This window comes from Pristiophorus japonicus, chromosome 10 (assembly GCF_044704955.1).
Source record: "Pristiophorus japonicus isolate sPriJap1 chromosome 10, sPriJap1.hap1, whole genome shotgun sequence".
Taxonomy (NCBI): Eukaryota; Metazoa; Chordata; class Chondrichthyes; family Pristiophoridae; genus Pristiophorus; species Pristiophorus japonicus.
Genome location: NC_091986.1, coordinates 137,431,563 through 137,445,159, shown reverse-complemented (window position 1 = coordinate 137,445,159; position 13,597 = coordinate 137,431,563). Strand labels below are relative to the sequence as shown.

The window sequence follows — 13,597 nt, the reverse complement described above, 5'->3', positions numbered from 1 at the left end:
AATTTTTCTCCATTTAAATTATAATTTGCTTTTCTATTATTTCTGCCAAAGCGGATAACCTCACATTTTCCCACATTACACACCAACTTGATTCTGAGGAACTCTTTCCAATGCATGCCAAAGAGTTCTGAACCATTAGGTAGATAGAATAAAATTAATTGGACTACAAAAATATGTTTTTCACTGACTGGAGCGAAAATCTAATCAATCCAATTAGAGACTCCACAAAACTACAATGACTAGTAGAGGTCATAGAAAAATCTCTTATTTTCTTCAAGAAGTTTAAACTCACTTTTGTGACATGGTCTGATAGAGACTACATTCCATGATACAAAGTTCATAATAATTGGAATAGAATGTGGAAGCTCACATTTTCTCATCCAAACTCAGCTGAGGTTTACATGCTCAAACAGGTTATGGTAGCGTTCTTGCAGAAAAGCCACATCTGGCCAATTTTTTGGCAAGTTAAAAAATCCTTTTAATTCTGACATTTAGGGATATTGGCCCCAAGTTTCGTGCCGCGGCGAAAACGGCGCACCTCCGAGCTGGGCGCCTGTTTTTCACGCCGAAAACTGCGTCTAAAAAAAAAAGTCCGATATTCTCGAGCTCCTTGGAGCTCGATGTCTGCTTGGCACGGCGCGCTCTTCGCAGCGGGGGGCGGAGCCTAACACTCGCACCGATTTTCTAAGTAGCAGGGGGCGGGTACAGTTTAAATTAGCCTTCGTGGTGCCGGCAACCCTGCGCGTGCGCGCACGCGCAGTCTCACACAAGCATTGGCACTCGGCCATTTTTAAAAATACTGCAGAAAAAGTGAAGATTTGTTTCTTGGACCCCTGCAAAGGCTTGTAATTTAATTTTTTTTGATATTTCTGTGTGTGAGGGAGTGCTTTTAGCAGCACTGCTGAATAAATCACCTGCTGAAATCAGTGAGTTCAGCTTTTCACTGCTAAACTTGCAGAGCCGGTGCTGCATTGGTGCATGCAAATTAAGGACTGTGTTTGGAGAAATAAGAGTGCCAATTCAACTTTGCAATAATACATGGTGTTGACAATGCAGCATCCATTCTGCAAAATTTAAATATAAAACTGTCGATATGGCTGCCTCTCCCTGTCCAAATGGCCTCAGTCCCCCTCACAGCTCGAAGGCTGCTGCTGTATCTTCGGCTGCCGGCCAGCCACTGACGCCGCTGATATCCTATGGCCGAATGGCCTCACGTCTGTCCGCTGCTGATTCTTTGGCTGCTGGTCAGCCACTGACGCCGCCCCTAAAGCGTGGCCGAATGGCCTCAAGAACCTTAATGACCTGCGTGTGTCCTGCGTTGATTCTTCGGCTGCCAGCCAGCCACTGACGCTGCTGCTATCTCATGGCCGAATGGCCTCACATCGGTCCGCTGATTCTTCGGCTGCCGGCCAGTCACTGACGCCACTGATATCTCATGGCCGAATGGCCGAGGGTCCGTCCGGTGCTGCTTCTTTGCGGCCAGCCACGAAGAGAATGAAGGCCTGCCTCAAGCACTGCAGCTCAGCTCGAAGCTTGCTGCCGCTGCCGTCGAGACACTGACGCCACACCGCTGCCTGTCTCCAACATGAAAGGCCTGCCTGAAGCACTTTCACACAGGTAGGAACATGGTTTATTTAATCTTTTCTTTGCTTATAAATTTTTATTCAGGTTGGATTTATTTGTATAATATTTGTATAAGTATAACTAAGGATTGATTGTAGAATTTAATGACTTCCCTTCCCCCCCCCCTCCCCCCCACCTCGTTCCCTACGCCTAATTTGTAACCTACGCCTGATTTTCTAAAGTGTAGAGAAGGTTTTTTCAAGCGTACAAAAATCTTCACTTACTCCATTCTAAGTTAGTTTGGAGTAAGTTTTCACTGACGAAACTTTGAAATCAGGCGTAAATGGCCGGACACGCCCCCTTTTGAAAAAAAAAATTCTGTTCCAAAGTGAAACTGTTCTACCTGACTAGAACTGGAGCAAACTAAATGTGGAGAATTCCGATTTCTAAGATACTCCGTTCTACACCAGTTGTTTCTAAAAATCAGGAGCAAAACATGTGGAAACTTGGGGCCATTGGGTCCAATCCTGGCCATGACTTGCATCAATTTTTTTGGAGTAAGTTGTTTTTTCTGGCGCAAGTTAAAAAATGCCATTTTCCCACAGAAATTTGCTCCAGAGTAAGTCAGTTAGGTCCGATTTTTTTTTAGGTCAGTTTTTTTTTTCTCCAAAAGGGGACGTTCCCAGACACTTACGACAGTTTTGGACATTTATGCCACTTTGGCCAGCAAAATCGTACTCCAAATCGACTTAGGTGAGCGTATGTGGTGAGCTCTGAAAAACTTTGCGGGCAGTGATGAAAAAGCAGCGCACAATTGGTAGACATTAGGGTAGGGATAGGGTAGGGACGGGATCGGGAGAGGACTTCAACAACCAAGCACCAAACATTAAGGAAAAGCTCAAACAATTAAAAAAGTAAATCCTACCTTATCTTTAAAGTCTGCCCGGGAAATGCAGCGGGCCGGCCTGTGCGGGAGGCCATTTGGCCTGGGATAGGAGAGGGAAGACGCGCACTGAAGATGTCACAACCGCTGGACCGGGGGGGGGGGGGGGGGATGCCGAGCGACCAGAAGAATCACAGCTCGAGGGTCTGGAAGTCTCATCTCTCCCCCCACCCCCCGCAAAACTCTCCTTCCCTCCCCGCAATCAAAAGTCTCAAGCACAGCCACACAAACACAGCCACTAAATAAAAAGTGAAAGCGAAGTCCTACCTGCCCGGGAACTCAGTGGGCCGGCCAGCCGGTGCGGGAGTCCACTCGGTCGGGGATAGGGTGCGGCAAGATTGGGCCTCCCTTCGGCCTAGGAGCATCGGGTCCTGCTCACAGTCCACAGGACGCGCTGGGAAGGCAGGAGCATGCGCGCAGCTCTCACTGAGCATGCGTGTAGGTGCCGGCAGTGCTTTCTGCGCTGGCCTGTTGCTCCGCCCAACCCTTCAGCCTCCACGCCACGACTCCGGGGACTCCGAAGAGCGGTGGTGGGTGGGCGAGAGGGAGAAGGCTGAACTCTGCAGGCTTGGGGGGGGGTGGGGGGGTGCTGACGAGGAGGGAGAGAGAAGTCACATGACTGAAGGGGGGAGGGGGAAGAGAATAAAAGACCTTTAGGTTTCTTACCTTGTTTGGGGAGTGACATTTTGCACCTCCTTTAACCTTTGAAAGTTTTAATTTTCGTTTAAGGATGGATGCATCAATCTTAATGCCGCGGATTATTCAATAGTTATGCGTCACTGTGCTACGTAGGAGCGAATTGATTAGAGCTCATCGCATAAGGAACATTAGAGCCCGTAGGCTGCTGGGCAGGAGGCGTTACACATCTCGGAGATTGAGTCAGGCGTTCCTACCTTGACCTGAGTGAGGCAGATTGTGTCAGAAGGCTGCGTTTCCGCAGAGAAGTTGTGAGTTGGTGAGACCACAGTTGCAGCCGAGAAGCAGCAGGTACACTGCCTTGTCTGTTGAAGAAGGTTACAGCTGCACTTTCCTTCTATGCCTCAGGATAGTTTCAAGGTACAACTGGAGATGTGTTCGCCATCTCTCAACATGCAATACAGGTCTCCATTCGCCAGGTCACGGCTGCACTGTATGTGTGGAGGAATGACTTCATCAAGTTCCCAATGACCGCACAAGCAATGCGTGATAGGGTTGTGGGCTTCTGCAGGATTGCTGGCTTCCCAAAGGTACAGGACTGCATTGATTGTACCCACATCGCCTTGCGAACACCTGTGGAGGATGCCGAGCAGTTCAGGAATAGAAAAGGTTCCCACTCCATTAATGTGCAGTTCGTGTGTGACAACATGCAACGCATCATGTCAGTCGATGCAAGATATCCTGGCAGCATCCATGATGCATTCATCCTACGTGGCAGCACTATATCTGACATGTTTGAGCAGCAGCCAGAAGGGCAGAGCTGGCTACTGGGAAACAAAGGGTACGGCCTTGCCATCTGGCTCATAACACCTCTACGCGTAACCTGGATGGAAGCTGACCATCAATACAACATGTCGCACATTAAGACACGCAGCATCATAGAGAGAACCATTGGCATCTTGAAACAGCGATTCCAATGCCTGGACCATTCAGGAGGCAACTTGCAATTTTCCCGAGAGGGTCGGTCACTTCACTGTTGTGTGCTGCATGCTGCATAACTTAGCCATCATGAGGCAGCAGCAGCTGATAGTGGAAGACAACGACCTACCTGCGGTGAGAGTGCTTGATGATAATGATGTGGAAGATGCAGGTGATGAGTAGGAGGAAGATGATGACGAGCATCAGGAGACCATGCAAGTGCCCGAGGCCGGAGCACGACATCGGAGGAGGGTGGACCATCGTGCTCCTTGAACGATTGCTCGAGCCTTGCGCCAGCAGCTCATCCATGATCGCTTTACTGATGCCGGAGGGCTCACCGGCAACTGTTCCGCTCTGACATGTTTATTTTTTGCAGCTGTTCCTAAATGTTGTGTTGTGTTAATGGAACATGATTCAGTTTCAATGTAAAAAATATTTTATTGAAAATTTTAGAATGTACTTCACTTTAGTGTAATAAAATATTTTTTTTATGAAACTGTACTTTAATATGACTCTTTAAGATCACATAAAAACTTTAAGATCACTTATAAACTTGTAAAGTTACAAAAGTTACAAAACAATTTCAATGTGAAAAATCTTACACTCTAAAATCACAAACTACAAGATCACTTTTTAGGTGTGAAATTAAATAACTTACAAAATGTGAACATTTACACTCTAAGATCACTTAAAAACCCTAAGATCACTTATAAGTTGTAAAGTTACAAAATAATTTCCATTAGAAAAAACTTACACTGTAAGATCACTTAAAAACTTGATCACTTTAGTCTTGTAAAGTTACATCACTTACAAAACAATTTACATTTGATAACAGTCACAAGAATAAAATCAACAACAAAAACAGCAGCAGCAAAGAAAGGCTGCACCCATCTTAGATCCACATCTCGGTGAATGTGCACTGCTTCATGGGTGTGGTGGTGGTGGTTACAGCTTGGGTCTCTACAGAGACTAGTGCAGGGATTGCAATGGGAGTGGCAGTGGATTGGTCTGGCTGTGTTCCCTTATTGCAGCAGCTACGTCCCGGATTGCCTGTGCCGTAGTTCCTGCTGCCTCTGAAATTTCCTCCCTGATGGCCTGTGCCGTCGTTCCCTCTGCCTCTGAAATTTCCTCCCTCATGTCCCATGACATCATTGCTATTTTTGCTGTCAGTGTCGTTAACTCATCACCCACCCCACTGACGGTGTTCACGAGTGATCGGGTAAGCTCATTGGTCTCCACACCCAATGTCATCACCTGAGCCACATCTGTTGCACCCTCCATCTCAGGACAGTGTGGTACAGTTCTCCTTGGCCTCACCTTGGGTCTGTCTAATGGAATCCCTCCAGTGTGAGACGTAGGCTGGGACGGTGTGGCCATGGGTGTTACAGGCTGCATTCCACCAGTACTGGGAGTCGCAGGCTGGGACGGTGGGGCACTAAGTGTTCCATACTGCATTCCAGCAGCACTGAGAGGCGCAGGCTGCGATACTGGGTCACTGAATGATCCATACTGCATTCCAGCAGCACTGGAACCCGCAACCTCTGGACTTTTGAAAGTATCCAATGTCGGACCAAAACTTAAACCACTATGTAGGGACTGGGACGAGCTGAAACCACGGAATGTTGAACCAGACCCTAAAGCACTGTGCAGGGACTGAGCCGCACTCAAACTACGGAATGACGAATCAAAAATCATGGAAGTGCTCGGCAACGCAAGTTCAAGATTCTCCCCTACACACCTCTCCTTGACCACCCCCTCCCCCCTACAAAGTTGGTCTGGCTCGCCCGCGTCTGAATCTTCTGTTATATTTTGCAGAACCTGATGCCAATCCTGAAGATACAGAAGAACAGTCAAAGCAGAGGAGGGGGCAGGATGGATGGCATGAGTAGGCTCACACGTAGTAGGCCAGGCAGCAGGTTGATTTCAAGGGCCACGAGTAATTTTCAGTACTTACCCTCTTCCTCGCGTGTGGGCCCAGCTTGTGCAGCTAGGACCCATCAAAGCAGCGACCCTCCGTTCCAAGGATGTCAGTGGGTGCAGATTTGGCGGACCTCCTTCTGTTCAAGTTCTTTCCCTTTTGTTGTGGGCCAATTTCTTCTGCAAAGATGAAAACATAACTTGTTAGAGAGGGTGTCTTTCTGCTGGGTGGGACATATACAGATGCAATTCCATTGACAAATGAAAATATTACTTACACTAACTGCTTTTTACACTGCCTTCCATTTCTCGTGGTATTCACCACTGCACAGTAATCTTCTGCAAGTTTGTTCCAGCGTTTATTAATTTCTTTGGGTGGCACTTTTGTGCGACCTCTGTTGCTCGTATCCAGCTCCTGCCATCTTTCCTCGATTACATTCACTAGCACCTCCGCTTCTTGATGCATGAAATTCTTCGTTCTTGGGGCACGGTGTTGCTCTATTGAATTGACACTCAGTGATTTTTCAAAACACAAAGTCCTTATTTTGCTTGCAGCAATGAATGATTCTCACCTATGCAGCACTCCTTGTGGAGGTTTAGCAGCTGACTTCTTGCAGAGTACTCCAAACAGCACTCCTATAGGTTTCAAAACATCAAGCAGGCATCCAAAACTAAGGGAGAGGTTCTCCCTTTAAAAATGGCCGATTGCCAATGTTATTGCCCCACTGAGCATGCGCGAACGCTGCAACGCGCATGCGTGTGCTGTCGGCACTCTCACAGGCAATCCGATCAGGCCCCGTCCCACCACCCCCCAGCTCTGTGCGGCCAGCACGGACCTGGCTCCGCCCCCCCCCTCTCTGTGTTCTGTGCCACGCCACCTCGACAGACGGCCCGTGAATCGGCCATAATTGCAAGTATTTTTTTTGCCGCTGCTTCTGCTCTACAATGTCGGTGGGAGACTCGGAGGTGCCAAATTTGGGCCCATTATTTTTACATCAGCCATATTGAGGATTAATGTGACTCTGTTTGGCAGGGTCCCGAGGGATTGGCTGCAGATCCATATAGGGTACAATGAGGTTGTGGCGGGGTGGGGATGGAGGATTGCCCTTGGTGGTCACACAGGGATTCCCCTCCACTCTGCCGATTTGCTAGTGTGCTTTTGCAAGTAAAAGCATGTATTGAATGATCCCAGGATTGCATATTAATGGTCGATTCCCTGCCCCTTCCGTATCCATGCCTCTCCATTGCACAAGGCTGCAGTTCCGGTGAGGAATCCTTTGAGTGCTGAGCAGGGGAAGTCATCAAAACTACTTCAGCTTTCTCTTTTGTTTGGTCTAGTTTGGCAGGAGTGCAGAGATGTGCTAATAGTCTTCAAAGAGGCTGATGGACTGCCAACTTACGTTTATTATCTTCAACTAGTAAATACCAGTCTACAGAGCAGTGGAAACTATCTTACCTGGGCTCAGAGCACTGGCTGTAAGCAAACTAGCAAGCACATAGCACTAAAAGGTGAGGTCACAGTTCTTGTGACGCCTATGTAAGGGCTCTGAGGGAAAGTTGTAATCTGGGCCTGAGGCACTATGCTGGTTGTTCCAAGGACTGGGCACTACATTTCCTCTGTCTTTGTTTTGCAGCAAGGAAGGGGCACCCTTTGGCGAGGGGATGTTGAAAGGGGAATAAGAACTCACTATTATCAGTTCAACAGGGAACATTAACCTATAATGTGCCTCCCTAATAATGATAGGGAAATGTCAGCATGAATTGACAATGAAAGCCGTGGAAGCGCAGTTGTTCCTTAATTCTTGCGCAAACTAAGCCGATTTCTTTTGTGGGAATCAGTTGTCAAATGACCCAGCTGTGAAAGAGAAACCAGGAGGTGGCTGCAAAATTTAATTACTTCAACGATCGAGAACATCACAACAACATCTGCATCAGCAGCATCCCTGAGGACAGAGAGAAAAACACACCTACTCGCTTTATACAAAAAACCCTATGAACCGTCCTCGACCTCAAGAAACAACCTGATCGAACCCTAGACAGAGCTCTCAGAACAGTTGCCCCTGCACTTGGATCCAAAGCACCTCAGGGCATTTGGGTTGCAAGTCTTTAGTTTGCAAGCAAAAGAAAATAAGCAAATCTAGCTTTCAAGTAGTCTAAAAGTGAAGTAAAACTTTCTTGTAATTAAATGGTGGCTTACTCTGGATGCATCATATGTGCTCTAATGAGAATCCCAAACTTTGGCTGCATGTTATTATTACTGGATCACAAAGGCAGTGAACTCAGTTAATTGGATTAAATTAATAGCCAAGTTATCTATTGCATTAATTCATGGTACACTTATCTCCTTCATTAGTAAAGTTTCTTCTTAATCTGTTATAATACATTGCGTTCTTCACAGAAACGTAGTGAAGCACCAAAGCCAATCTATGGCTTAATCACTTGGGACATATGTAAAATTGGCTTTCAAGAAGTAACTATATTCATCACAAGTTTTAATACAACTGTTACATTTATGAATTGTCATGAATGGAAATATTAGTTAACAATAATCTAGCAAATATATATTAATCTCAAATATAGGCCATTTAGTCGGGGAAGATGATGATTTAAAAGAACAATTGGCAGGTTTATCATATATAGTTAACACTGACTTGTTCCCCATCATGTGCTTGGATAAAAATGCATTTTTTTTAATGCAACTTGATTATTGTTACAAGCTTTGTCACTTTGCCTCAGTTAATTCTGTGCTGTAAAATTCTATGTAGTTCTATATAATTAGCAAACCCAAATCTCAGAACAACAAAATAAAGAATACAAGGACCTGTTGTAAATTTTCCCAGTAGTATTGCACTGATGTCAATTGCTAAAGCTAGAAAAACCCAACAGTTCCTCGATTAAAGTAGAATTATTTTAATAATACTGCAATTTGAGCATCCTCTCATCCAAAACATGTTGCCCCATATGGAACCTCAACAGAAATGGTCTGTACAGCAGCATGGCAAGCACCAACGTTTACTTATCGTTCCTAATCACTTACATCGCTGATATAATGGCCATAAGGAACTCTAAGAATTTCAGAGACTATTACTTAACATTTTTTAATTAGATTATTTATTATCTAACCCAGAATGAAGAAGAAGCCATTTTATATAGAAGCTAGAAAGAAATACTGGAAACCAGCTAACTATAACTGATGAACTAAGTATCAGCTCTGTACACAAGAGATGAATGTATATCAAATATACAGATAGCTGTCTTCGATGAACTGTCAAAAATGTTCATAGGCTTCCAGACAATGAGCTTTCAAGTTGACAGGCAAAATATCTGAACTTCAGCTAATAAATATAAGTATTAAAACAATATCAACACTAGAATGCCATCACTGTCTTAAGTACAACATGAAAATCAGGTTTCAAATAACTTGTCTTTTATACACAGAACTTGGTTCACCACATGGTAGAAAAATTCAAAATTGGAAGCTTACTTGGTATTGTGGCAGCCATTAACTGCTTTGAAGAGATGGGGTTAGCAGCCTTTGGTCGCAGGGTGATGAGGGCGGTGTCACACAATTTGCAACTGCTGGCTGAAATACATGAGAAACTACAAATGTAAACATGGAGAGTTTTTCTTTTCCAATACAAACTTCATAAAAATTAATTTACTACCATTAAAAGGAAGATTTTTCTGTGTTACCGATCATCTTGCTTTCTCTTAAACTAACTGAGAAAAAGGGTGGAAAATCAAAAGTACAAAACTCCCAGATCTCTGCAAATTATAGCAGCAAAGTAGTGTAACATCATCCTTCAAAAATATTGGTCAAAGGAGTTACATATAATAGCCATCAAAAATGAATTAAACAGAAACATTAAACTCATTTCTATGTTCTAGTATGCACTCCAGTTAACAAGCATTTACAGATAAAATTGACAAATACTCTAAGCACTTTATAAAATAATGCAACACATTCACAGGCAAAATCAGTCATTTTTGTCCAAAATGGTCATTTCTTCCCCCCAATTTTGTCTTCTCTTTCAAGTTGCTGTCTTGTGCTGATGTACAGTTCCACAGGCAACACAACCCTTTGGTACCTGACTCAAGTATAATTATTTCCTGAAAGTTACTTGGCTATTCAACTGTTGAGTCATCAGAGCTGAACCTGTTGCTGTCTTCACTGGGTGTCCAGACATGCAGCTTCAAAATAGAGGAAAAAGGGTCAAGTTTCGGCCTGAGTTGTTCCTTTTTTTTGGAGCAACTAGTTTAGAATGGAGTATCTTAGAAATTGCTATTCTCGGCCTTTAGTTTGCTCCAGTTCTAGTGAGTTAGAATAGTTTCATTTTAGAACAGAATTTTTTTTCCCAAAAGGGGGCATGTCCGACTACTTACGCCTGTTTTGCAAGTTTAGGCAGTGAAAACTTACTCCAAACTAACTTAGAATGGAGTAAGTGTAGATTTTTGTTCGCTCAGAAAAACCTTGCCTACACTTAGAAAATCAGGTGTAGGTTACAAATCAGGCGTCAGGAATGGGGGGCTGGGTGGGGGGGTGGAGGGCTTACAAACATTAAACACTTTACTTTTACAAATAAAGAGCCATCATCAATAGTAAATTATATAAATAAATCAATAAATAAACCAATAAATCAATCCAAATAAATTTAAAAAATTTAAAAAAATTAAAAATCACTCAAATAAAAAAATATATCTACTCACCTACTGCAGCACCAGGGAGAAGGGGGGAGGAGAGAAGATGATGGGGGGGGGGAAAAGAGAAGATAAGATGGGGGGGGGGGGGAAAAGAAAAGGTGGTGGGGGGGGGGGAAAGAGAAGAGAAGAAGATTGGGGGGGGGAAAAAGAGAGAGATGCAAGGTGGGCGGGCCCCGATGCCAACGGGGAAGCCGGGCCCTGCCGAGGACTTCGGGTGGGGCCGGCACGCAGCCGATGCCGGGCTGCTGCCGCCGCCGACTCTTCAGGCGGGGCTCGCACCAGCGCGAGGCCGGGCGGGGGGGACCACGCCACCGAGGTAAGATGCGCAGGCCACTCGGCCGGGGATAGGGGCAACGTCCCTTTGGCCTGGGATAGGGTCATCGCCCCGGAGACAGGACACCGGGCAGCTCCTGCGCACGAGCGCAGCTGCCGGCAGTGTTTTCGGCGCAGGGCTGTAGCTCCGCCCCCAGCAGCACCTGCTGCACTGCGCCGAGATGGAATTGGGCCTACAGCTATCTGAGAGTCGCGAGGTAAGTATTCGGCGCAATTTTTGTTCTTTAGATTAGGCGGGCCTCTCCAATGTGCGCCGTTCTAGCGGGCGACAGAAACTTGACCCCAAAGAAGTGTAAACCTGGCTGTTCCCCAAACTCACGATACCAACCGCCTCCCCACCCACTAGTCCAAGGGCACTGAGGCCAACTGGGCTGCCTCTTCCTCCCGCCCCAACTAAAATCAACTAACTCAGCACAGACCAGGAACCTTTCTGATCTGTATGGAAAATCCTTGCACCACATGATACACATACTTTGAGATATTCGGATGCTCAAAAAAATCTTGTACTGGATAAAATGATAAAATGGGAAACAGAAGTACCAACAGGTGTTACAGTAGTTAAACATGCAATGATAACATAGCATTTAGGGTTGAAATAGTGATCTATTTATCAAAGTTTTTAAAAAAAAATCTCAAGACTTGACTGTTGGATTAAATGACAACTGTACAACTATTTTATTACAAAATTAAGGAACCAGGCACAGCTCCAGTTCTGTATAATGTGTCAGTATGCGGTAGCCTAAAAACTTTACCATGTTCATAAACTGATTGATTACTGATGCAAAACAGTTGCAGAAGCAGTTCCAGAACTGTGCTAACTACAGGGGTTTTTAAATCTGCATTTCAAAGTCTTTTCTCCTGGCATAGAGCTTCAAAAATATTTTCTGCAAGCATCTGGGATCAAGGAAAATCTGGCCAACCTTGCTTTGGGTCAAGTCTAGCTTGAATGACCTTGCTGGGTGCCAGCTTCAAAAGAAGTTTAACACAGAGGTGAGCTAAAGAAAACACTTATGACTAGCAATGAAATATAAATGGGGAATTGTTTCTATTCTTAGATTTCACTGTTGTTTGTTCATCTCAAGGCTCAGTCTGCATAGGAAAACCAGCATTGGCACCCTGGCAGCTAACAGTCAGAATGCTAACTTCCAAATTCCATGATCATGGTTTTACAACTGCAGCTTACACCACTGAACAGCTAACTGTGGTCCAATTCTGCAGACAGACTCAGCAGACCAGTTTTTCCTCCTGAAATGGCACACTCCAATGCCAACTCAGGAGTCAATTTATCAGCATAGCTAAAAATGGTTTTATGAACCCAAGCAGGTTTGAATTCACTGCCTTCTGGAGTTCAAGTCATGTAGAGCTAAATATGCTAATAACCTCTCAGTGTTTTAATTGCTTTTTGGCTCCCAAGAACCATTTCAACCTCGAAACACACAAAAAATAGGTTGAACAGTTTGATACAAATCTATGTGGTGCAGATCCACATAAAAAATAGCCGGCATCTCATTAACTCCTTTAAAAAGGAGCCAATTAATATCTTAAGAAAAAGATTAAAGGTTACAAGGAGTATAGAAATAAAATGATCAAATACTCTCTAAGAACTACAGGTACACTTCTTAGGCAGTCTCTCATATCGAGGATGACTGGCTTCCACGCCAAAAAGGGATGAGTTCACAGGTGTTTCAATGAAGGATCTAATATTCCAGGTCCCGAACTACATCCTGAAAGGTGGAAGATGCCTGTGTGTGGATTTTTTTTTAAACATGTGGTGACCGTTGCACACCAACCACCACACAGGCGTGACAGAGCGAGGTCTTGGTCCAGTGGCAAGGATTAACCAAGACGACCATAGACCAGCTCTGCTGCATAGACCTAGTGCGCACACATATTGCAGTGTGGGCTGGCCCGTGCTGTCCCTGAACTCACACCTCTCCTGGGCCTCGATCACGTCGCTCTGCAATCTTTCGCCGCAGGTACACAAACCGCTGGTGTCAGCAGCATTTTGGTAAAGGGCTGGGCGCCAGTGAGTGGCTGCACATGACTTGGCATTGCACATGCATTCTTGTCAAAACTATGCTTATTTTGCAAAAAGCGGACAATGTAGCTTCAATTTAACTGGACTTGCAGAGAAGACGAGACACAAATCAAGACTCAGAAGTCTTAATTTAAATAAGGAAAGCCACGAAGAGTCCTATCTAAATAAGCCAATAGAAATTCAGAGATCTCACCAATGTTTCAAAGATATTCCAGTTCGTAGCTGAATACAAGAAACTAGGAATGTCCCATATTTATATCCTGACTTAGTATGTATTGAATTAACTAATCTCAGGCACCAGGCTAGATTGGGTGGGATAATTAGCTTCAGTACCTCTGGGTTACAAAGTGAGAAAAAAAACAGCCTGGATTCCTGGTTCTAATCCAAATATGCTGCCCATCCAGTCTGTGGGTGTCATCTGAGGACATGATCAGGTTCAGCTTTGATGCTCTTTTAGTCAAATAGCTAGCCAACACTCTCAGTCAAAG

General features: G+C 44.8%; 1 protein-coding gene across 5 annotated transcripts in view; it reads right to left on the bottom strand.

Moving 5' to 3' along the window:
* nck2b (NCK adaptor protein 2b) overlaps positions 1-13,597 on the bottom strand; it is a 156,987-nt gene that overhangs the window by 57,640 nt on the left and 85,750 nt on the right. For 4 of the 5 annotated variants that reach the window (XM_070892110.1, XM_070892109.1, XM_070892111.1 and 1 more), the window contains one exon: positions 9,522-9,620. The gene's annotated coding sequence lies outside the window, so the exon portion shown is untranslated. Of the gene's footprint in view, positions 1-6,074; positions 6,218-9,521; positions 9,621-13,597 lie in introns of all 5 variants that reach the window. The other variant, XM_070892113.1, reaches the window with a different exon arrangement.